Source organism: Pristiophorus japonicus, chromosome Y, assembly GCF_044704955.1.
Source record: "Pristiophorus japonicus isolate sPriJap1 chromosome Y, sPriJap1.hap1, whole genome shotgun sequence".
NCBI classification, from domain to species: domain Eukaryota; kingdom Metazoa; phylum Chordata; class Chondrichthyes; family Pristiophoridae; genus Pristiophorus; species Pristiophorus japonicus.
The window spans coordinates 39,538,985-39,548,181 of record NC_092011.1 but is presented as its reverse complement, the minus strand read 5'-3'; positions in this window follow the sequence as shown (position 1 = coordinate 39,548,181).

Below are 9,197 nucleotides of genomic sequence, written 5' to 3'. Positions count from 1 at the left end.
TGGGGCCAATATTTATCCATCAACCAACATCAGTAAACCAGATGATCTGGGTCATTATCACATTGCTGTGTGTGGGATCTTGCTGTGCACAAATTGCCATTTCCCACATTACAACAGTGACTATACTCCAAAAGTACTTCACCCATCAGCCCCTGTGCTCGTTGACCTGCATCGGCTCCCGGTGAAGCAATGCCTCAATTTCAAAATTCTCCATCCTTGTTTACAAATCCCTCCATGGTCCCGACACCCCTCCCTATCTCTGTAACCTCCTCCAGCTCCCTACACCCCTCACTATCTCTGTAACCTCCTCCAGCCCCTACACCTCTCACTATCTCTGTAAACCTCCTCCAGCCCCAACACCCCTCCCCATCTCTGTAACCTCCTCCAGCTCCCTATACCCCTCACTATCTTTGTAACCTCCTCCAGCCCCTACACCCCTCACTATCTCTGTAACCTCCTCCAGCACTACACCCCTCACTATCTCTGTAACCTCCCCCAGCTCCCTACACCCCTCACTAATTCTGTAACCTCCTCCAGCCCCTACGCCCCTCACTATCTCTGTAACCTCCTCCAGCACTACACCCCTCCCTATCTCTAACCTCCTCCAGCCCCTACACCCCTCACTATCTCTGTAACCTCCTCCAGCACTACACCCCTCCCTATCTCTAATCTCCTCCAGTCCCTACACCCCTCCCTATCTCTGTAACCCCCTCCAGCCCCACAACCCCCCGAGATGTCTGCACTCCTCTAATTCTGCCCTCCTGACCATCCCGGATTATAATCGCTCCACCATCGGTGGCCGTGCCTTCTGTTGCCTGGGCCCCAAGCGCTGGAACTCCCTCCCTAAACCTCTCCACCCCTCTCTCCTCTTTCAAGACGCTCCTTAAAACCTCCCTCTTTGACCCAGCTTTTGGTCACCTGTGCCAATAAACTTGCAGAATGGGCAAATAAGAGGCAAATGCAGTTCAACACAGATCAACGTGTGGTAATACATTTTGGTCGGAGTAGGGTCACTTATTACTTGGAGGGTGAGAGTTTGGGTGGGATAATGGAACAAACGGATCTCGAAGTACAAATACACAAATTATTCAAAGTTGTGACACAGGTTAGCAAGGCCAGAGAAAACGCAAACCAAGCATTAGGGTTTATTTCTCGAGGGATAGAATTGAAAAGTCGGGAAGTTATGCTAAATCTGTATCGAACTTGGAGCACTGTGCACAGTTCTGGTCTCCATATACCTGGGTTAGACCACACTTGGAGCACTGTGCACAGTTCTGGTCTCCATATACCTGGGTTAGACCACACTTGGAGCACCGTGCACAGTTCTGGTCTCCATATACCTGGGTTAGACCACACTTGGAGCACTGTGCACAGTTCTGGTCTCCATATACATGGGTTAGACCACACTTGAAGCACTGTGCACAGTTCTGGTCTCCATATACCTGGGTTAGACCACACTGGGAGCACTGTGCACAGTTCTGGTCTCCATATACCTGGGTTAGACCACACTGGGAGCACTGTGCACAGTTATGGTCAACATATACCTGGGTTAGACCACACTTGGAGCACCGTGCACAGTTCTGGTCTCCATATACATGGGTTAGACCACACTGGGAGCACTGTGCACAGTTCTGGTCAACATATACCTGGGTTAGACCACACTTGGAGCACCGTGCACAGTTCTGGTCTCCATATACATGGGTTAGACCACACTGGGAGCACCGTGCACAGTTCTGGTCTCCATATACCTGGGTTAGACCACACTGGGAGCACTGTGCACAGTTCTGGTCAACATATTCTAAAGAGGATATAGAGGCACTGGAGAAGGTGCAGAGAAGATTTAGAAGGACAATACCAGAAATGCGAGGGTGTACATATAGGATGGAGAGTCTGGGTCTGGAAGAGAAAAGGTTGAGGGGTGACCTCATAGAGGTCTTTACGATTATGAAAGGTTTTGGATAGAGCGGATACAGGGAGAGTGTTCCCACTTGTGGGGAAGACCAGAACTCGGGGGCCATCAATATCAGACAGTCACTAATAAACCCAATGGGGGAATTCAGGAGAAACTTCTTTACCCAGAGCGGGGTGAGAATGTGGAACTCGCTGCCACAGGGAGGGGTTGAGGCGAATAGTATCGATGTGTTTAAGGGGAGGCTGGATAAACACATGAGGGAGAAGGGAATAGAAGGTTACGCTGATAGAGTTAGATGAGGAAAGACTGGAGGAGGCTCGAGTGGAACATAAACGCCGGCATGGACTGGTTGGGCCCAATGGCCTTTTTCTGTGCCGTATATCCCGTGTGATCCTATCTCTTTATGTGGCTCGGTGTATAATTCTGTCTGTGGCTCAGCGGGCAGGACACTCGCCTCTGAGTCAGAGGGTTGTGGGTTCGAGTCCCACTTCAGGGACCTGAGCACAAAAATCTCAGCTGACACTCCCGGAGCAGTGCTAAGGGAGCGCCGCACTGTCGGAGGGGCAGTACTGAGGGAGCACCGCACTGTCGGAGGGGCAGTACTGAGGGAGCGCCGCACTGTCGGAGGGGCGGTACTGAGGGAGCGCCGCACTGTCGGAGGGGCGGTACTGAGGGAGTGCTGCACTGTCGGAGGGGCGGTACTGAGGGAGTGCCGCACTGTCGGAGGGGCTGTACTGAGGGAGCGCCGCACTGTCGGAGGGGCGGTACTGAGGGAGCGCCGCACTGTCGGAGGGGCGGTACTGAGGGAGCGCCGCACTGTCGGAGGGGCGGTACTGAGGGAGCACTGCACTGTCGGAGGGGCAGTACTGAGGGAGCACCGCACTGTCGGAGGGGCAGTACTGAGGGAGCGCCACACTGTCGGAGGGGCAGTACTGAGGGAGCGCCGCACTGTCGGAGGGGCAGTACTGAGGGAGTGCCGCACTGTCGGAGGGGCAGTACTGAGGGAGCGGCGCACTGTCGGAGGGGCAGTACTGAGGGAATGCCGCACTGTCGGAGGGGCAGTACTGAGGGAGCACCGCACTGTCGGAGGGGCGGTACTGAGGGAGCGCCACACTGTCGGAGGGGTGGTACTGAGGGAGCACCGCACTGTCGGAGGGGCGGTACTGAGGGAGCGCCACACTGTCGGAGGGGCGGTACTGAGGGAGCGCCGTACTGTCGGAGGGGCAGTACTGAGGGAGTGTCGGAGGGGCGGTACTGAGGGAGCGCCGTACTGTGCTGTTGGAGGGGCGGTACTGAGGGAGCGCCGTACTGTGCTGTCGGAGGGGCAGTACTGAGGGAGCGCCGTACTGTGCTGTCGGAGGGGGAGTACTGAGGGAGCACCGTACTGTGCTGTCGGAGGGGCAGTACTGAGGGAGCACCGTACTGTCGGAGGGGCAGTACTGAGGGAGCGCCGTACTGTGCTGTCGGAGGGGCAGTACTGAGGGAGCGCCGTACTGTGCTGTCGGAGGGGCAGTACTGAGGGAGCGCTGCACTGTCGGAGGGGCAGTACTGAGGGAGCACCGCACTGTCAGAGGGGCAGTACTGAGGGAGCACCGCACTGTCGGAGGGGCAGTACTGAGGGAGCACCGCACTGTCGGAGGGGCAGTACTGAGGGAGCACCGCACTGTCGGAGGTGCTGCCTTTCGGATGAGACGTTAAACCGAGGCCCCGTCTGCCCCCTCAGGAGGATGTAAAAGATCCCGGGGCCACTATTGGAAGAAGAGCAGGGGGAGTTCTCCCCGGTGTCCTGGGGCCAATATTTATCCCTCGACCAACATCACTAAAACAGATGATCTGGGTCATTATCACATCGCTGTGTGTGGGAGCTTGCTGTGCGCAAATTGGCGTTTCCCACATTACAGCAGTGACTACACTCCAAATAAAATTCTTCATTGGCTGTGAGGGGCGCTATATAAATGCAAGTCTTTCTTTTCTCGACTGCCAAGTGCCTTCGGGATGTTTTACTGGGTGAAAGACTCTTTATAAATGTACACGTCCCGACCATCTGGGACAACGAGAACGCTTTGTGCCGGTCACATATTCTCGCTCCTCGACACTTTCTGCAAAAGAGGCAGATTTGTGAAGCTGTGGGGGAAGAGGTTCTCCCCTGGGAGCTGCGGCTTTCATTAAACGTCACTCACAATCCATCTCGCCTTGTCCCAGCTCTGTGATTTTTATTAAAAACTGCAAATAGTATAACAGAAAATATCGGACGAATTCCATTACATTACACGTCAGTAGATTATGTACACACACGCACAGTGGGGGAGGGGGGGAATCGGAGGGGAGGGGGAGAGATTGGAGGGGGAGGGGGGGGGAGAGGTTGGGGCGATTGGAGGGGGAGGGGGAGAGGATTGGAGGGAGAGAGGGAGTTGGAGGGTGGGAGGATTGGAGAGAGTTGGAGGGTGGGAGGATGGGAGGATGGGAGGATTGGAGGGGAGAGTGAGAGGGAGGGGGGATCGGAGGGGAGGGGGGAGAGGTTGGAGGGGGGAGAGGTTGGAGGGGAGGGAGAGAGGTTGGAGGGGAGGGAGAGGGGTTGGAGGGGAGGGGAGAGGGGTTGGAGGGGAGGGGAGAGAGGTTGGAGGGGAGGGAGAGGGGTTGGAGGGGAGGGGAGAGGGGTTGGAGGGGAGCGGGGAGAGGTTGGAGGGGAGCGGGGAGAGGTTGGAGGGGAGCGGGGAGAGGTTGCGGAGATTGGAGGGGGAGGGGGAGAGGTTGGGAGGATTGGAGGGGGAGACGGAGATGTTGGAGGGGAGAGGTTGGAGGGATTGGAGGGAGAGGAGATGTTGGAAGGATTGGAGGGGGAGAAGGAGAGGTTGGAGGGTGGGAGGGTTGGAGAGAGTTGGAGGGTGGGAGGATTGGAGGGGAGAGTGAGAGGGAGGGGAGATTGGAGGGGGGGTAAGAGGTTGAATGAGAGAGGGAGAGGTAGGAGGGATTGGAGAGGTTGGAGAGAGTGAGGGGGGATTGGAGGGGAGGGGGAAGAGGTTGGAGGGAGTTGGAGGGTGGGAGGGTTGGATGTAAGGGTGAGAGGGAGGGGAGATTGGAGGGGAGGGGGGTATTGGAGAGAGGAGAATTTAACATAGAAACAAAGATTCAGAGGGCAATATTCAACGTATTATTCGCTAATCTGTGAGCCAGACCAGGGCAGAAGTTTTCTGTTGAACTGAGGGAATGCCACACTGTCGGAGGGGCAGTACTGAGGGAGCACCGCACTGTCGGAGGGGCAGTACTGAGGGAGCGCCGCACTGTCGGAGGGGCAGTACTGAGGGAGCGCCGCACTGTCGGAGGGGCAGTACTGAGGGAGCGCCGCACTGTCGGAGGGGCAGTACTGAGGGAATGCCGCACTGTCGGAGGGGCAGTACTGAGGGAGTGCCGCACTGTCGGAGGGGCAGTACTGAGGGAGCGCCGCACTGTCGGAGGGGCGGTACCGGGGGAGTGCCGCACTGTCGGAGGGGCGGTACTGAGGGAGCACCGCACTGTCGGAGGGGCAGTACTGAGGGAGCGCCTCACTGTCGGAGGGGCAGTACTGAGGGAGTGCCGCACTGTCGGAGGGGCAGTACTGAGGGAGTGCCGCACTGTCGGAGGGGTGGTACTGAGGGAGTGCCGCACTGTCGGAGGGGCAGTACTGAGGGAGTGCCGCACTGTCGGAGGGGCAGTACTGAGGGAGTGCCGCACTGTCGGAGTTGCCGTCTTTCTGATGAGACGTTAAACCGAGGCCCCGTCTGCCCTCTCGGGTGGATGTAAAAGATCCCGGGGCCACTATTTGGAAGAAGAGCAGGGGGAGTTCTCCCCGGGGTCCTGGGGCCAATATTTATCCCTCAACCAACATCACTAAAACAGAAGCAGGTAGTGTTTGAGGTTTTGCGAGTTACATTTGCAGATAGCGAGTGCACTTCGAAGAGGTTTTTGATTGAGGCGAATTGTGATCGAACCAATCAGGGAGGAACCTTGGGGGATTTGACTCGCCTCTCCAATTAACTTGACACGTCCCAGTCCCAGAAATGACAGGAGTGGCAATGAGAGCATGTGTGATGGGTGTCAGTCCATGGGATGGCAGGAGTGATGGTTTGTATATATAGAATCAGAGAACGGTCACAGCACAGGAGGATCCCATTCGGCCCCTCGAACATGCTCCGCCCTTTAATACGACCATGGCTGATCCGATCATGGACTCAGCTCCACTTCCCCGCCCGCTCCCCATAACCCTTCACTCCCTTATCGCTCAAAAATCTGTCTATCTCCCGCCTTAAATATATTCAATGTCCCAGCCTCCACAGCTCTCTGGGGCAGAGAATTCCACAGATTTACAACCCTCTGAGAGAAGAAATTCCTCCTCATCTCAGTTTTAAATGGGCGGCCCCTTATTCTAAGACCATGCCCCCTAGTTCTAGTCTCCCCCATCAGTGGGAACATCCTCTCTGCATCCACCTTGTCGAGCCCCCTCATAATCTGATACGTTTCCATAAGATCACCTCTCATTCTTCTGAACTCCAATGAGTAGAGGCCCAACCTACTCAAACTTTCCTCATAAGTCAACCCCCTCATCTCCGGAATCAACCGAGTGAACCTTCTCTGAACTGCCTCCAAAGCAAGTATATCCTTCCTTAAATACGGAAACCAAAACTGCACGCAGTACTCCAGGTGTGGCCTCACCAATACCCTGTATAACTGTAGCAAGACTTCCCTGCTTTTATACTCCATCCCCTTTGCAATAAAGGCCAAGATACCATTGGCCTTCCTGATCACTTGCTGTACCTGCATACTAACCTTTGTTGGTTTATGTTTCTCAAACTGCCCTGCATATGGGGTGGGTGGAGTGGTGTGAGGTGGGATATGAGCAGTCGTGATACCCGCCCTCCTGTATGGCTCAGAGACATGGACCGTGTACAGTAGACACCTCAAGTCGCTGGAGAAATACCACCAACGATGTCTCCGCAAGATCCTGCAAATCCCCCGGGAGGACAGACGCACCAACGTTAGCGTCCTCAACCAGGCCAACATCCCCAGCATCGAAGCACTGACCACACTCGACCAGCTCCGCTGGGCAGGGCCACATTGTCCGCATGTCCCCGACACGAGACTCCCAAAGCAAGCGCTCTACTCGGAACTCCTTCACGGGCAAACGGGCCAAAGGTGGGCAGAGGAAACGTTACAAGGGACCACCCTCAAAGCCTCCCTGATAAAGTGCAACATCCCCACCGACACCTGGGAGTCCCTGGGCCCAAAGACCAGTCCGCTCTAAGTGGAGGAAGTGCATCCGGGAGGGCGCTGAGCACCTCGAGTCTCGTCGCCGAGAGCGTGCAGAAACCAAGCGCAGGCAGCGGAAGGAGCGTGCGGCAAACCAGTCCCACCCTCCCCTTCCCTCAACGACTATCTGTCCCACCTGTGACAGGGACTGTGGTTCCCGTATTGGGCTGTTCAGCCACCTCAGGACTCGTGTTTAGAGTGGGAGCAAGTCTTCCTCGATTCCGAGGGACTGCCAGAGAAGGAGATATGGGGTGATGGGAGGGAGGTGTTGATTACATGGAGTTACAGGAGTGATAAGTTATTAAAAAGATAGACATATAAACAATTCACTCTGAAGTCCTGGGTCCAACACACACACACACACACACCCCTCTTGTGAAACAGTCGACTCTCTCTGCAAGGTGTGGCCAGACCTGATGTCCATTGTTGGTGTGGTGGGTGCCGTGTTTGCGATTCCACTCAATCAAGTTGGCGGTAAGCTCAATCGCCAGTCAAGAACCTCTTCCCTCCTCTTCGTCTTCTCGAGCATCAGCTGTTGCCTCTGAGTCGGAAGGTTGTGGGTTTGAGTCCCACTCCAGGGACTCGAGCACGTAAATCCAGGCTGGCACTCCCAGTGCAGTACTGAGGGAGCGCCGTACTGCGCTGTTGGAGGGGCAGTACTGAGGGAGCGCCGTACTGCGCTGTTGGAGGGGCAGTACTGAGGGAGCGCCGTACTGCGCTGTTGGAGGGGCAGTACTGAGGGAGCGCCGTACTGCGCTGTCGGAGGGGCAGTACTGAGGGAGCGCCGTACTGCGCTGTTGGAGGGGCAGTACTGAGGGAGCGCCGTACTGCGCTGTTGGAGGGGCAGTACTGAGGGAGCGCCGTACTGCGCTGTTGGAGGGGCAGTACTGAGGGAGCGCCGCACTGTCGGAGGGGCAGTACTGAGGGAGCGCCGCACTGTCGGAGGGGCAGTACTGAGGGAGCACCGCACTGTCGGAGGGGCAGTACTGAGGGAGTGCCGCACTGTCGGAGTTGCCGCCTTTCTGATGAGACGTTAAACCGAGGCCCCGTCTGCCCTCTCGGATGGATGTAAAAGATCCCGGGGCCACTATTTGGAAGAAGAGCAGGGGAGTTCTCCCCGGTGTCCTGGGGCCAATATTTATCCCTCAACCAACATCACAGATGATCTGGGTCATTATCACATCGCTGTGTGCGGGAGCTTGCTGTGCGCAAGTTGCCTGCCGTCTTTACAGCATCGACTGCACTCCAAAAAACTGCTTCATCGGCTGTCGGTAGTGGCAAAGGACTCGGCATTAATCCAAGTCGTTCTTCGCGAGGGATCGGTGAGAGGCAAAGGGACGTGTGGTTGGTGGGTGAGGGGAGAGTGTTGGATGGAGAGGGGGTGGGGGGGTAAGGGATGGAGAGCAGGAGGAAGGGTGTGTTGGAGGGGGAAGGGAGAGTGGGGGGAGGGAGAGTGGGGGGAGGGAGAGTGGGGGGAGGGAGAGTGGGGGGAGGGAGAGTGGGGGGAGGGAGAGTGGGGGGAGGGAGAGTGGGGGGAGGGAGAGTGGGGGGAGGGAGAGTGGGGGGAGGGAGAGTGGGGGGAGGGAGAGTGGGGGGAGGGAGAGTGGGGGGAGGGAGAGTGGGGGGAGGGAGAGTGGGGGGAGGGAGAGTGGGGGGAGGGAGAGTGGGGGGAGGGAGAGTGGGGGGAGGGAGAGTGGGGGGAGGGAGAGTGGGGGGAGGGAGAGTGGGGGGAGGGAGAGTGGGGGGAGGGAGAGTGGGGGGAGGGAGAGTGGGGGGAGGGAGAGTGGGGGGAGGGAGAGTGGGGGGAGGGAGAGTGGGGGGAGGGAGGGAAGAGCGGGAGGGGGGAGGGAGGGGGAGGGAGGGGAGAGCGGGGGGGAGAGGGAGGGGAGAGCGGGGGGGAGAGGGAGGGGAGAGCGGGGGGGAGAGCGGGGGGGAGAGCGGGGGGGGAGAGGGAGGGGAGAGCGGGAGGGAGAGGGAGGGGAGAGCGGGAGGGAGAGGGAGG